We start from the raw sequence: 14,744 nt of genomic DNA, 5'->3' as shown, positions 1-14,744 counted from the left end.
GAGCGCTGACGCGCACCCGATAAAAGAAGATGAAGCATAATCAAGATGAACAAGAACAATGAAGGAGAAGAATGTCGGGAGAAGACATACATTAGTCTCTACCCGAATTATCTTCGGCTAGACACTCGGGGGCTACTGACGTGGGCATTACCCTTCGGGTAACCAGTATTGCCCTATCTGGTATTAACAAATTGGAGGCCCATGAAGATACCTGAAGGCGAGATGGGCCACTAGGTCAGCGCACCGGAGGAAACCTTGGCGGGCAAGACAAAGAAGCAGTCAACAAGGAAAGATTAGATCTAAAAGTACTGTAAACCTAGTCGTACTCGGTTAGGACCCTTGAGACCTGGCCTCCTATATAAAGGCCAGGAGAGGGGCTGCCGAGGACACGAACAATCTTAGCAATCTTAGCCCGGAAAAGCTTAGAGCTAGGTAACCCTAGCAATAGCAATCTCGACTAGATCTCAGCCGAAGTATTCGGCACCCCATTGTAACCCATTGTCATCATAATCAAAGAACAGACATGCAGGACGTAAGGGTTTTACCTCATCGAGGGCCCCGAACCTGGGTAAATCGCTCTCCCCGCTTGTCTGTGAACCGATGTCTCGTGTCAGCCTACATGATTCCATCAACCCTAAGCCCCTATCGGAGGGCATTGGCGAGGAGTACCCTCGACATAGTTGGTACTCTCTCTCCGATGTACTTCAATACAATGATCTCATGAGCTGCCTTACATGATTGAGATTCATCTGATGTAATCGGTGTTGTGTTTGTCGGGATCCGATGGATGATACATTATGATTAGTCTATCTATAAAGTTTGTGAAGTTATTGTTGCTGCAATCTTGTTATGCTTAATGCTTGTCACTAGGGCCCGAGTGGCATGATCTTAGATTTAAGCTCTATAATTATTGTTTAGATTGTATCTACAAGTTGTATGCACATGTCTATGTTCGGAACCAAAGGCCCCAAAGTGACAGAAATTGGGACAACTGGAGGGGAAGGCGTAGGTATGAGGATCACATGTTTTCACCAAGTGTTAATGCTTTGCTCCGGTGCTCTATTAAAAGGAGTACCTTAATAGCCAGTAGATTCCCTTGAGGCCCGGCTGCCACCGGCTAGTAGGACAAAAGATGTTGTGCAAGTTTCTCATTGCGAGCACGTACGACTATATATGGAAAATATGCCTACATAATTAATAATCTTGATGTTCTGTCTTAATGCTGTCAATTCTATCAATTGCCCAACTGTAATTTGTTCACCCAACACTTGTCACTTGTTATTGGAGAGTTACCACTAGTGTAGATCGCTGGGAACCCCGGTCCATCTCTCATCATTATATACTCGTTCTATATGTCATTGGAAGTAGTATCAACTATTTGCTGGTGCCATCGCCTCTGTGTTATTGCTACTGCTGCTGTGTTACTGTTACTATTGCTCTCATATTACTGCTGCTTTCACATCACCCCTGTTACTAGTGTTTTTCCAGGTGCAGCTGAATTGACAACTCAGTTGTTAAGGCTTATAAGTATTCTTTACCTCCCCTTGTGTCGAATCAATAAATTTGGGTTTTACTTCCCTCGAAGACTGTTGCGATCCCCTATACTTGTGGGTTATCAGCGCCCACCCCACAAGGCGGCACGGTGGGCCCCTGGGCCGCGCCACCCTATGGTGGCGACGCCTCGGGCAGCCCCCGACGCTCCCCTCTGGACTACTTAAGGGTTTCGACCTAAAAACGCATGGGGTTAGACGAAATTGCCAGAAGACATCCAGAACTCCGCCGCCATCGCGAAACTCCGTCTCGGGACCAGAAACTCCGTTCTGGCACTCCGCCGGGACGGGGAATTGGAGGAGATCATCGCTATCATCACCACCGACTCCTCTCCATCAACCAGCCATGCTTCCCCCATCCATGTGTGAGTAATTCCCCCGCTGTAGGCTGAAGGGGATGGTAGGGATTGGATGAGATTGGTCATGTAATAGCATAAGATTGTTAGGGCATAGTGCCTAGTATCCGTAGTTGGTACTTTTATGATATTGTTGCAACTTGTTATGCTTAATGCTTGTCACTAGGGCCCGAGTGCCATGATCTCAGATCTGAACATGTTATCAATTCATGATGATATTCATTGCTTTATGATCTTACCTGCAAGTTGTATACACATATTGCTGTCCGGAACCCGAGGCCCCAAAGTGACAGAAATTGGGACAACCGAGGGGAAGGCGGTGATATGAGGATCACATGTGTTCACGGAGTGTTAATGCTTTGCTCCGGTGCTCTATTAAAAGGAGTACCTTAATTATCAGTAGATTCCCTAGAGGCCCGGCTGCCACCGGCTGGTAGGACAAAAGATGTTGTGCAAGTTTCTCATTGCGAGCACGTACGACTATATACGGAACACATGCCTATGGTTGTTTAGTACTTGGATACTGTTTTATTACTATCTGCAAATGCCCTACCTTGATTGTTACATGAGTTCTCTCATCCATGCAGCGCCCGTTCATCCATCCCTGTGCCTACAGTATTTTAATCCTGCTGTTTACTATAATCACTACTGCTGTCTTTGTTACACTGCTGCTTATATTTCACTACTGCTACTGCTATAAAACTATTGCTACTGATAAACTCTTGCGAGCAAGTCTGTTTCCAGGTGCAGCTGAATTGACAACTCCGCTGTTAAGGCTTACAAATATTCTTTGGCTCCCCTTGTGTTGAATCAATAAATTGGGTTTTACTTCCCTCGAAGACTGTTGCGATCCCCTATACTTGTCATCAAAGCGTTGCACCGAGTCCGTCGATCATCTTTTGGTGAATTGCCGCTTCACCTCAAGGCTTTGGGTTAAGGCTAAGGAGTGGTTGGGTCTTCTTTCTATCCAAACCAACAATTGGGCGGACCTCTCCTTCCCGGAGTGGTGGAACCTCATGACTACGGGGCATAACCGCAAAGGGTTGGCCACAATCTCCATGCTCACCATTTGGGAAGTGTGGAATGAAAGAAATGATAGGGTTTTTAAGTGCAAGCAAGCCCCAACACAAATCGTCTTCGATAGGATCAAAAAGGAGGCACGCCTTTGGGTTCTTGCCGGTGCAAAGAAGTTGGGTCTTTTGATGTCGCGAGAGTAGTTTTTTGTAAGGTTGTTGTAACCCCCTTTTTTATTTCTTGTAAACTTCTATCTTAATTAATGAAATGGGCAAAGCTTTTGCCCTTGTTTAAAAAAAATCTTATGTGAAAGTTCTTAAACCATGGGAATATTTAGTGACCTCATACCGGAGGTTATACTTTGATCTTATCAATCATCACTTCATGTGGTATAAAAATTAAGGTTCAGGTGTACCCAAAAGTATGTATGGGGGATTTATAGTTCAATGATGGAATTTACTCCACCTGACAAATGAAAGGAGAGATATGATCAGGGTCCTCTCGTATTGTGATGTCAAGTAATTATTTGGGTAGACACAATGTGATAATGATCGCAGGACATAATCAATATATATACACATGTATATATATAGGATAAATACTTCCTACTCCTGGAAGAAGATTGATACATGTGTATATCAAACGAGAAAAGAAGATTGATACTGAATCGAGGTTAGCTGGTATTATGGTCAAAGAGTTTGAAATGTAGGTAGGAGCGACTATAGGAGGTAAATAGGACTACTGAAAGTTTTAGTCTTTTCCAATTTAAAGGCTTTATGTGGAAACGCAAATTCGAGCAAGATGAAATTAGAACCATGTATGATGCAAAGACAAGGAAACACAAGAAAAAAGTAACAAGGTAAGAAAGGTAACGGAAATGAGGTAATTGTAATGAAGATAGCGGACTCGAGGGTTTGTTTCTCGTTGTTCCTTCCCGTAATGAAGACTCGGGACCCCATCACTTGTTGCACGTTTTCTACTCACCTATTTTTTACATAAAAGAGCTATTCTCCTAATTTTATGTTTGTATTTTCTCAATTATCTGCTTTCGATTCGGGTCCGCTCAAAATCCGATCCATATTTACAATTCGATATAATCCGCAATTGAATCCAAATCCGACCGACAATATCTGATTTGATTCTTTTAGATGCTTGTCTTATTTTTGAACTCAAAACGGCGCATTGTATTCGCTCATCAAAAAGAGATACATCATTTAACACACCAACTAGGAGATCATCCTCCCACACAACAACTTCGTTTGAATCAAAACTAAATCTAGCTAAATTAAGCGACATATTGTTTTCCTCTCTCGGGGAAGTGACTGAAAGATATACGTTCAATTGAATGAGTAGAATGGAAATAATCCGCAAGTGTCACTGTGATTGGCTCCATAGTTTAGTCACACCATTGCAGGCATTCATCGGTTCCAGAATACCAGATTCAGCTATAATTAGTGAACACCCAATTCTTTCCACAAGATCTAATCCATACGTCAGCGCCATCGCCTCACATGTTGTCGCGTCTAGGGGCCTGTTTGGTTTTAGCCCCGTCAAGCCCTGCGGCCCCTGCCAATAATGGCTGACCAATTTTTTGGCGTAGGAATCGGCCGCCCACACTTTGCCTGCGAATTGGCGTGAAATACACTGTGCCGTGGGCAGTGTAGGCCGGCTAGCCAATTATTTGGTCTCCAACCAAACTCAGCTGAAGAGTCATCGGCTTGCCAACTATTTGGCAGGGCACGGGCAAGCTTTGGCATAGAACCAAACAGACCCTAACTACTGGGAATCCCCGTCCTGTTTGTAAACGGCCGTTCAAATTTGAACTTGGCTGGCTACATCGAGAGAGATTTCATGATATGGTTAAGAAGGTTTGGGAGAGACCGGTCGGGGGCAGCACTCCAATTTTGAGATGGAATAATAAGATGCGGACAATGCGCAAACATCTCTCTGGTTGGGCTGCCCATACGGCCGGTATCCTTAAAAAAGAGAAGGCTCGCTTATCAAATGTAATTGATGAGCTTGAGGCTGTTGCGGAGGTTAGACCGTTGTCTACGCAAGAGATTGAACTTAAAAATCAATCAAATGCACAGATGGCGAGTCTTCTTCGCGAGGAGGAACTCAAATGGTATCAATGTTCCAAAGCTCAATTCATATTGGAAGGAGATTCAAATACGTGATATTTCCATGGCTTAGCCAATGGGAGACATCGGAAAAAAACGTATTCATTCTCTTATTCAAGATGAAGGGCTGATTGAAGGCCATGAGCAACTCAAATCTTACATTACCAATTATTATAAAGGTCTATTTGGTCCTCCGGAGGAAAGCACCTTCTCTCTTAATGAGGACTTAACGGACGATATACCCCAAGTTTCTATGGAAGAAAATGGTCTACTAACCGCACCTTATACTGAGGAAGAGGTTCAGAAGGCAATTTTCCAAATGGAATGCAACAAAGCACCGGGTCCTGATGGTTTTCCAGCGGAGTTTTATCAAACTTTCTGGGATACGATTAAATCGGACCTTCTAGATTTGTTCAGTGACCTACATATTGGACAACTAGAATTATTTCGTCTAAATTTTGGTGAAGTAATCTTGTTACCGAAAGTTAATGAGGCAGAAAGGATTCAACAATATAGACCTATTTGCCTCTTAAATGTAAGTTTCAAGATTTTCACGAAAGTGGCCACCATTAGACTTAATACGGTTGCGGATCATGTTGTTCAGCCATCACAGACAGTCTTTATGCAAGGAAGGAACATCCTTGATGGAGTGGCGGTCTTGCATGAGATGGTACATGAGATGCATTCTAAGAAATTACATGGGGTTATTTTAAAACTAGATTTTGAAAAGGCGTATGACAAAGTTAAGTGGTCTTTCCTACAGCAAACACTCAGGATGAAAGGTTTTTCTCCAGAGTGGCGCGCTCTAATAAATGATTTTGTGTATGGAGGTAGTGTCTCAATCCGGGTTAATGATGACACCGGCCACTATTTCCAAACACGAAAAGGGTTGCGTCAAGGGGATCCATTATCACCGATGTTGTTTAACATTGTAGCGGATATGCTGGCTATACTCATAGAGCGGGCCAAGGCTGATGGCCAAATTGAAGGAGTGATTCCACATCTGGTTGATGGTGGTTTATCTATACTTCAATATGCCGACGATACAATTCTGTTTATGGATCATGATCTTGAAAAAGCTCAAAATCTGAAATTAATTTTGGCGGCTTTTGAGCAGTTGTCAGGATTGAAAATCAATTTCCATAAAAGCGAATTGTTCTGTTTCGGTGATGCCCAAAACGATACGGCTCTGTATACAGAGTTGTTTGGTTGCGGGCAAGGCCAATTTCCTATTCGTTATTTGGGTATTCCGATTCATTATCGGAGACTTACAATCGCGGAATGGAAATTAGTGGAAGAAAGATTACAAAAACGCCTTAGTAGTTGGAAAGGTAAATTGTTGTCCCTGGGAGGAAGATTGGTACTCATTAATTCGGTACTCACAAATATGGTACTGTATATGTTATCATTCTTCATCCTACCGAAAGGAATTCTGCATAAACTCGATTACTATCGATCCAGATTCTTTTGGCAAGGGGACAGCGAGAAAAAGAAATATCGACTGGTTAAGTGGAGTATAGTTTGTAGTCCCAAAGATCAAGGAGGGCTTGGAGTTCATGACCTGGAGGTCAAGAATTCAACTCTTCTAGGTAAATGGCTGTTTAAGCTACTTACTGAGGATGGGACTTGGCAAACTATTCTTCGGAGAAAGTATATCGGTTCGAAGACATTATCCCAAGTGGTTTGGAAACCTGGGGATTCTCACTTCTGGGCTGGTCTTATGGCGACAAAAAATGTATTCTTTCGCCATGGTACTTTCTCAATCAGGAATGGAGCACAGATACGGTTCTGGGAAGATGCTTGGCTAGACAATGCACCCTTAAGTGAACAGTATCCTGTTCTGTATAGGATTGCTCGTCGCCAAGGTGATACCATTGCTACTGTAATGGCTACCTCACCTCCGAATGTGACGTTCAGACGGGTTTTACTTGGACAAAGACTTGTGGCATGGAATACCCTAATTCAACGGCTTGGAGATATTCATTTATCACCTGAACAACACGAATTTAGATGGAACCTTCATGTAGATGGTACCTTTTCCGTAAAATCTTTCTACAACGCGATCCTTCTTTCTGACTTACCAGTTGACAACAATAAGAAGATTTGGAAGATGAAAATACCATTAAAAATTAAAATTTTTGGATGGTATCTTCGTCGTGGGGTTATTCTCACCAAAGACAATCTTATTAAGCGGAATTGGCATGGAAGTACACGGTGTGTTTTTCGTCATCAGGACGAAACAATCAAACACTTATTCTTCCAGTGCCAGTTCGCGAGATCTATATGGTCTGTCATCCAAGTAGCGTCTACCTTGTATCCTCCAACTAGTGTCGCCAATGTCTTTGACAATTGGCTTCATGGTATAGATTCAAGGTTTAAGTTGCTTCTTAGGGTGGGGCGCTAGCAGTTATCTGGGCGCTTTGGCTATGTAGAAATGACAAGATCTTTAATGACAAAAATTGTTCTTTGTTGCAGGTCATCTATAGATGTACAGGTATTCTTCGTTCATGGTTACCTCTACAGCGAGTGGAGAATCGACAGCTATTTACGGAGGTCTGTACACGATTGGAGGCTACGGCGAGAGATACTTTTTCCCTACATGGGTGGCAGCATAGTCTACGGATAGATGCTCCACCTACACTTTAGGCGTTATATGATTCATCGTTCCGATATGTATCTCGCCTAGTTTTTATTATTTATCCTTTTGGATTTGAGACAACAAAACGGCTGTGTGCATCCTGGTTATGCAGAGGCTGGATGTAATTGCTTTTTAAAGTAATAAAGCATCCTTTATCGAAAAAAATCTTGTCAATTGGATGTGCTCCTCCTACGATCGCCTCCCCACGGTGTTTCCTGACAATTGCAGCAACTGTACCCATTCCGCTCTAGAAAAAAGTTGTGTCAACATACATTTTATACCACCCCGGTGGTGGTTTACTCCTCGCAGAAAAAAAAGGACCAACTTTGTCACTGACACATACATTTTATACCACCCCGGTGGTGGTTTACTCCTCGCAGAAAAAAAAAGGACCAACTTTGGCACCGTTGTTACTGACCCAAGACCGCAGTTTAGCATCAACACTTGAATAGAGAAATCTTAAGGGCATCTACAACGGGGCGCGTTTTTCGGACCCTCAAATTGTCCGCGGACGTCTATTTGTGTCGCCTAGCGGACGCCAAAATGACAGCGAATGGCGAAATGTCCGTTTGCTTCGGGGGCCACTCCCAGCGGTCCGACACATTTTGGACATGCAAGTATATTTTTTTCGTGCTTTTTCTTTTCATTTTTGTTGAATGAGCAAGTTTAAACGCGAAAAAATAGTACTGAATGACGTCATGTTGCTCCAATCGAATAGATTATAGCCTAAACAATTCACCGGATACTTCAATCGAATAGGTTCAAACATATTTAACATACAAACAAGAACAAATTTAAAAACATATAAACTAAAACTAATATTTGGCCTTCTTGTTAGAAGGCCCTGCCTCGTCGTCCTCACTCCTGCACCTCTTGCTTGTCACCTCCTCGTCGTAAGAGGAACTGGAGGACGACGCGTCCGTCGAGGAGTTGGAGTCGGACGAAGTGTCGTCGTTGAACGGACGACGACGCGCCGCCCATGCCAGCGCCCTTGCCCGGGTCCTGGCATCCTTCCTTGCCGCCGCCTCGTCGTCTGCCGCCTCCTACGCCTCCAGCCGGTCGAACCTGGCATCGGAGTCCCCCTCCTCCTCCTGCCCCTCATCATCCTCCTCCTCCTCCTCCTCGTCCTCGCCGTCGCTGCCAGAGGCGCCTCCGTCCACCTCCTGGTCGTCGCTGGCATTTCCGCCTCCGTCCTCCTCCTCCATACTCGGCGTGGAGGCAAGGTCAATTGGCATGGAGCCCGGGTCGCTTGGCGTCGCGTCTGTTTCCCACCAATGCCTCCATCCCCTCGGCTTGCCCTCGCTCTCGGAGTCGGACGACGGGGTGTAGTCGCTCATGGCGTGCCGGTGTTGGAGAAGAAGGAGAAGAAGGAGGCGGTTGGACGTGAATTACAGTAGACGCATGGGTTATATTCTGCGGGGATTAATGGCGGCGCGTATAACGAAGAGGCCGGCGGTTGCTCTTCCGCGGCGGTTCGCCGCTCCATGCCTCGGTTGGCGGGTTGATCGGTGCGGTTGCCACTCCGGCGGTTGCCATTCACGTGCTGCGGTTTAATGCGAGGCCGACAGGACCAGGGTCGCTGCCAGGCGGGCCCGTGGGGGAAGCGAGCGAACGCTTTGCGCAGCCGCGCAGCGTCCGCGAAGACGCAAGCGTGCCGCATATTTACGTCGTGTTTGTATCGCTGCGGACGCCACGAACACGATGCGTCGCCCCCCAGAGCAGGATGCAGACGTATTTTCGGGACGCAAACGGTCGCACATCGTCCGTTTGCGTCGCCCCGCTGGAGGTGCCCTAAGTTGCCGGAGGAGCAACTTATTTACCCATAAATGCACCAGGCTGCTAGTGCTATAGTCTCATGCAAACCAAGTTGACATAATACTGGCCAGCACGCACGGTTTGACTAAATTGGGCTACCGCCTCAACCCTAGCCGTTTCCAGTTCATCCTCCTCCATAGATTAGTTCCCCTTCCTTCGGTCGTTTTCACCAGCGTCGGGAGGAGTGAGGAACCCAATCTATGTGTGGAGTTTCGAATAAAAGTATTGTGTTCATTAGACTATGTTAGAATTTTGGTAGCCGCTTTCTTATTGGTTTCCCCTCAATGGAGATGGCATCGTCTGCAATAAGTGATCTTCGGCCTTTCGTTCGGCGACGAGATCTTCTTCCCGGCGTCAATGCTGGTGTTGAACAATCACAATTTTCTAGGTATGGGTCTTCGGATCTTGCTTCATCAGATCGATTTTGGATCTTTTGTCGTTGTTGCCGTGAGGAGGATTATCCTCGCAGTTTTTGTCCCGGCTGCTACGTCCTCGACAATGGTGATTCGTACTCTCGGCTCTCCATCGACGACGACAAAGCTAGTCGGTTATTATTCTCTGACATACTGGTGTTGGTACTCTTGCCGATGTTGTATGACTGCTTTAATGGTTGCGTGCGTGCACGTAGCCTTGGCATTGTGGCTCAAAAAAATTATGGGAGAACTTTCGTCGGTATCTACAGGTCTATGGTTCGTTATCTATCTTTGGTTGCCTTCAGAAGAGTACAAAATTGCGTTCTGGAAGAAGAAAGAAATTGAAGACCTCGAAGATTTGTTATTAGATTTTAGACTTTATTTTGTAATCATTGGAGTATCTCTACCATGTACTATTTGTTGCTATGAATACATGTGGTTTTGATTGTCAAAAAAAGTTAACATAATACTGGGATTTTGTTTATTTAGCTCTAATAATTTCTTCAATGATAACATAGTTTGGAACATGGTTTACACAAACTAATACATAGTTTGAACCATGGTTGACATAAATAAAATATAAAAAAAACCAAGTTGAGTTGATTTCCGTATGTTCGCTGCTAAGAAAGAACATTCGAGAGCACACCCAATCAGCCAAACTGGAAAATCCAGCTGGTAATGGTGGCCCTGTTGGTTCTTCCGAGGAAGAACAGGCAGAAACCTTGACTACTGGCTTCGTCTGGCTTGTAGCCATATTCGCTGCAAAGAAAGAACACTCTAAGATCTAACTATCGTTGTCCAAGCTGGAATCGCCGGTGTGGTAGTGCCTGCGGCACGCTGTGTCATCGAACACCTTGACGATCATCTCGCCATCACCCTCGTAGAGGAAGGTGAGCTAGCAACCAGGCTCGAGCTCGAGGTCGCGGGCGAACTTGTCCCACCCCGTGTGCAGGTACATCTCGTCCTGCCCGTCGAACAAGACCTCCACATTCCACCAGCTGAAGTTGCAGCTGGACTCCCGTAGCTGCAACTGTGCCGGCTCGACGCCATCGACGAAATCGGCGAACTTGTCCGGGAGCCGCTTGATGCTGAGTGGATCGTCGTCGATGCGGAGGAGGAACTCGAAGCAGCGGTCCTCCTGCGAAGAAGAGGAGGGCGCGGGCGATGGCGACAGTGGTGTCATACCTGCTCCACCACGGCGGCCCCTGCCCCGGCCACGGCCCTGGGGACGCCCAGGGCCGCGGCCTCGACCGCCTCGTTGGCCACCAGGTCCCGCCATGGACTTCCTCGCGGGCCTGGCTGCGTCGCAGGAAGAGCTAGGCGACGCTACGGCGGAGCTTGTGGCGGCTAGGGTTTGCTTTGAGGAGTGGATGAGGAAGAAGAACGCGCGTCCTCTTTATATAGGCCGGAGGCAGGAGGCGGCCGCGGGACGCGTGGCGTGGCCATTAACTTCGTTGGCGGAGGTGGGTGGCGGCCGCTCGGCAGCCGAGGCATCACCATTAACGTGGCGCTGACTGCCGAAGCGACGCAGCGGCGCCAGTCGCTGGCGCGCCTGAGAAGACGCATCGACGCATGGTCGCTGCCAGGCGGACTCGACGAAACGTCCGCCAGACGCGAGCGGACACTTTCGGCGTCCGCGTAGCATCCGCAGAGACGCATCCGATACGCATATTTGGGCCAGGTTTGCATTGCCGCGGATAACCCGGCCACTTTGCGTCGCATCGCTGGAGGAGAGGCCAGACGCATTTTCGATCACGGCGGACGAAAACGGTCACTCAGCGTCCGTTTGCGTCGAATCGCTGGAGATGCCCCGATGTCCTCCGAGCCTTGGTGGCACATCGGGCATTAAACTGAAACTTTGATGTGCATATTAGCAAGCACACCCATTACAGGCACAAGACCGTGCAATGATCTCCAAAAAAATATTTTAACTTTTTTGGTACTTTTAAGTTCCACACTATTTCCCAATTTAGGTTTTGGCTCGCCTGTTCTTGACCATCACGTCTTCTTATCCTTGACCCCCATACTGGTGCTCACGTCGAGAGTAATTTGCAGAGCACACGGAAAATATATGGTTCTTTGTTTTATGCCATGCAACGAATTCATCATCCAGCCTTTGACTAATAGGGATTTGCATAATCCTCCGAACATCCAATTGGTAAAAGATTTCAAAGATAATTTTCTCATCCCATTGACCAATTTAGGGGCCAAGTACATACGAGTCATTTGAACTAAAATGACCGTTGAGAGGAGCGAAGATTGCGGAGGCGATCTGAGTGGCGATTTCGTCACTCCGTCGCCGGCGAGAGAGAGGTCGTCGGAATGGCTAGGGGGAAGCCGTTTCTGGTTGCTCCAATCTTCTGACGACGAGGAGGAAGACGATGGTGCCGAACCGTCGTCGGAAGGCGCTGATGCCGACAGGTCGATCGCGTATCTATGCCGCACACCATCACCGGTGAGTGGCATCGATATGGTTGATGACTCGCAAGATCTGGCGCGGCGGGCTATCAAGCGGCTGCAGAAACGCGACGCGCAGCGGATGGCGGCCAAGGCTTCGAGGATCCTGGCGGCTTCGGAAGGTACGTTCATTTCTTCTCCGGTGCCGTTGGGCATGGCTAGAGTCAAGGAATCGGCACGGCCGGTATTGGAACCCTCGGTGTTCAAGGATGATGGCGATGGTGCTTGGACGGTGGTTCGCCGGAGGCATCGGCTGCCGGTGATCACGGGGAAGATCCGTTTCTCGAATAATGCAAATTTTTCAAAAACCACGGATTTGTCTGGTTTGGGCCTAGTTCGATTGCGGGCTAGCCCAACCAAGCAACCGGGTGTCGGCCATTCATCTTGGTTTCGATCGAACGAAGATTATGCGCCACGTCAAGCCAGGGTAGGGAATTTCACCGCAGGACATGCGTTCAGGCGGCTTTTAGGGTTTTCCTGGCGCAAAAAGGAACCAGGTGAACCTGTCTGGCGGCGGCGCGATCTCCCGTCTGCGATGAGTGGCGACGGTGGTCGCGGTGGTTTCAACCCGGGCCGGGGCGTTTTCAACGCCGGTCGTGGAGGGTTCCAAGGCCGCACCGTTACTGTGGTCGTGGTTACCAAGGCAGAGGAGGGTTCCAGGGTCGTCATGGCTTCCAGGGGCGAGGTAATGCGGCTCCACGCGGCAGACATGGGACTGGCCGTGGTGGACACCATTCTTATCAAGGTAACTCTGAGTTTTCTGGTTTGGGAAGTGGAGCTAACTTCGTGCAAGGGGAGAGTAGCAACAGTGGGGCGATGAACAATGGTGCTCAACGCCAGCCTTGGGCGGGCAACTCTCAGCGAAACAATGGCCCTTCCGTTGGCAATAATGGAGGATATGTGGGGAACCAACAGAGATGGCAAGGGGATAGAGGTTATCAGTACCGTCCTCGAGATCAACCAAGGTCTGGCATAGACGCCGACTTGTTGCAGCAGACGGTGCAGGCGGTGGTCGCAGCAGTCACGGCAGCAACTAAGGCTGTTGAACCATCCCAGTGCGCTCCTTCTTCAGTACCTGTGACAGAGGGTTCTGGTTTGCATACAATGACACCGGCTGCGGTGCCTAGTGCAGTGAACCAAGTAGCCCAAGGGGCTCAGGAGAATCAGGGGATGGCGCCGAAAGCAAAGGATGGTGATGGACAAGGTCTTCAGAAGAAGAAGAAGGAGGACAAGTCGGGATGTTTCAGGTGTAAGCAACTAGGACATCTTATTGATGACTGTCCGGTTCCTTTTTGTGATCTATGCGAGTCTGTCCATCATGCAACCAATGCTTGTCACCTTCTTCAATCCTCCAAGCCTACGACAATTCTTCATGGGTATGCAAATGAGGGTTTGATGTTCTTTGAACTTGCTTGTGGGGCCTTTAAAGCTAAAGTGGAAAATCCAAGATTAGCTAAGATTACTATTGAAGGAGATGCTATGACTATCCCAGAGCTTATTGAGCAGCTCAAGAAGATTGTTCCTTCGGACAAGTTCAACTGGGAGGTTTTCCATTTTAAGGAGAATGTGTATAGAGTCAAGCTGCGAAGTAAGCAAGAAGTTCAACGTCTCAAAAATCTCCGTACTTATATTTGTAATGACAGGGAATCATGCTTAGTTTTTGATGTTTGGTCTTCATTGGAGGAGCCAATGTATTCATTGCCGGAAGTTTGGGTTCGAGTGACTGGTTTGCCTAGTGACATCATAACTGATTACTTGTCCTTATGGAGCGTGGGTACTCTTTTTGGCAAGACTTTAGATGTGGACATGGCATATACCAGGAAAAATAAGGTACTTAGGACTAAGATTGGATGTTTGGATAGTCGTCTTATTCCTAAGGATAGTGATATGTTTATTAGAAGGGGCTTTTTAAAGCTATTTTTTGAGGTTGAGCAAGATAAGAGGAACCAGGAGGTTGATATGGTTGAGGCCAACAATGGGGAAGATGGAAATGATGATGCTGCTAATGAAGACCAGAATAAAGAGTGGGGAAATGACATGGATATGGACCCAAAAGGGCAGAATGAGACAAAAAGTGCAAATAATGAAGTACAAAATGGTGTGTCGATTAATGATGGAGTCCAAGGTTTGAAGTTGGCTCAAACAGAGGTTAATATTGGTACAATTAAAATACCTATTACCCCTGCAGATGTTCTTTCTCATGGTAAAATTCTGAGCCAAAATATGCTTTTTTCGAATAATTCATCAACTTTCCATTTTTGGCTAAAAAACAAGTCTGGTGCTGATTTCCATGATGTTTCTGTTGCAGGGTTATCTGTTTGGGGATTGCCCCAGATCCTATCGGGATCGGTGCCTAGAGATGTCTCTGCAGCACCAGTGTC

The sequence above is a fragment of the Lolium perenne genome, chromosome 3 (genome assembly GCF_019359855.2).
Source record: "Lolium perenne isolate Kyuss_39 chromosome 3, Kyuss_2.0, whole genome shotgun sequence".
NCBI lineage: Eukaryota > Viridiplantae > Streptophyta > Magnoliopsida > Poales > Poaceae > Lolium > Lolium perenne.
The sequence above is the reverse complement of the archived record's forward strand: the minus strand, read 5'-3'. Positions refer to the sequence as shown.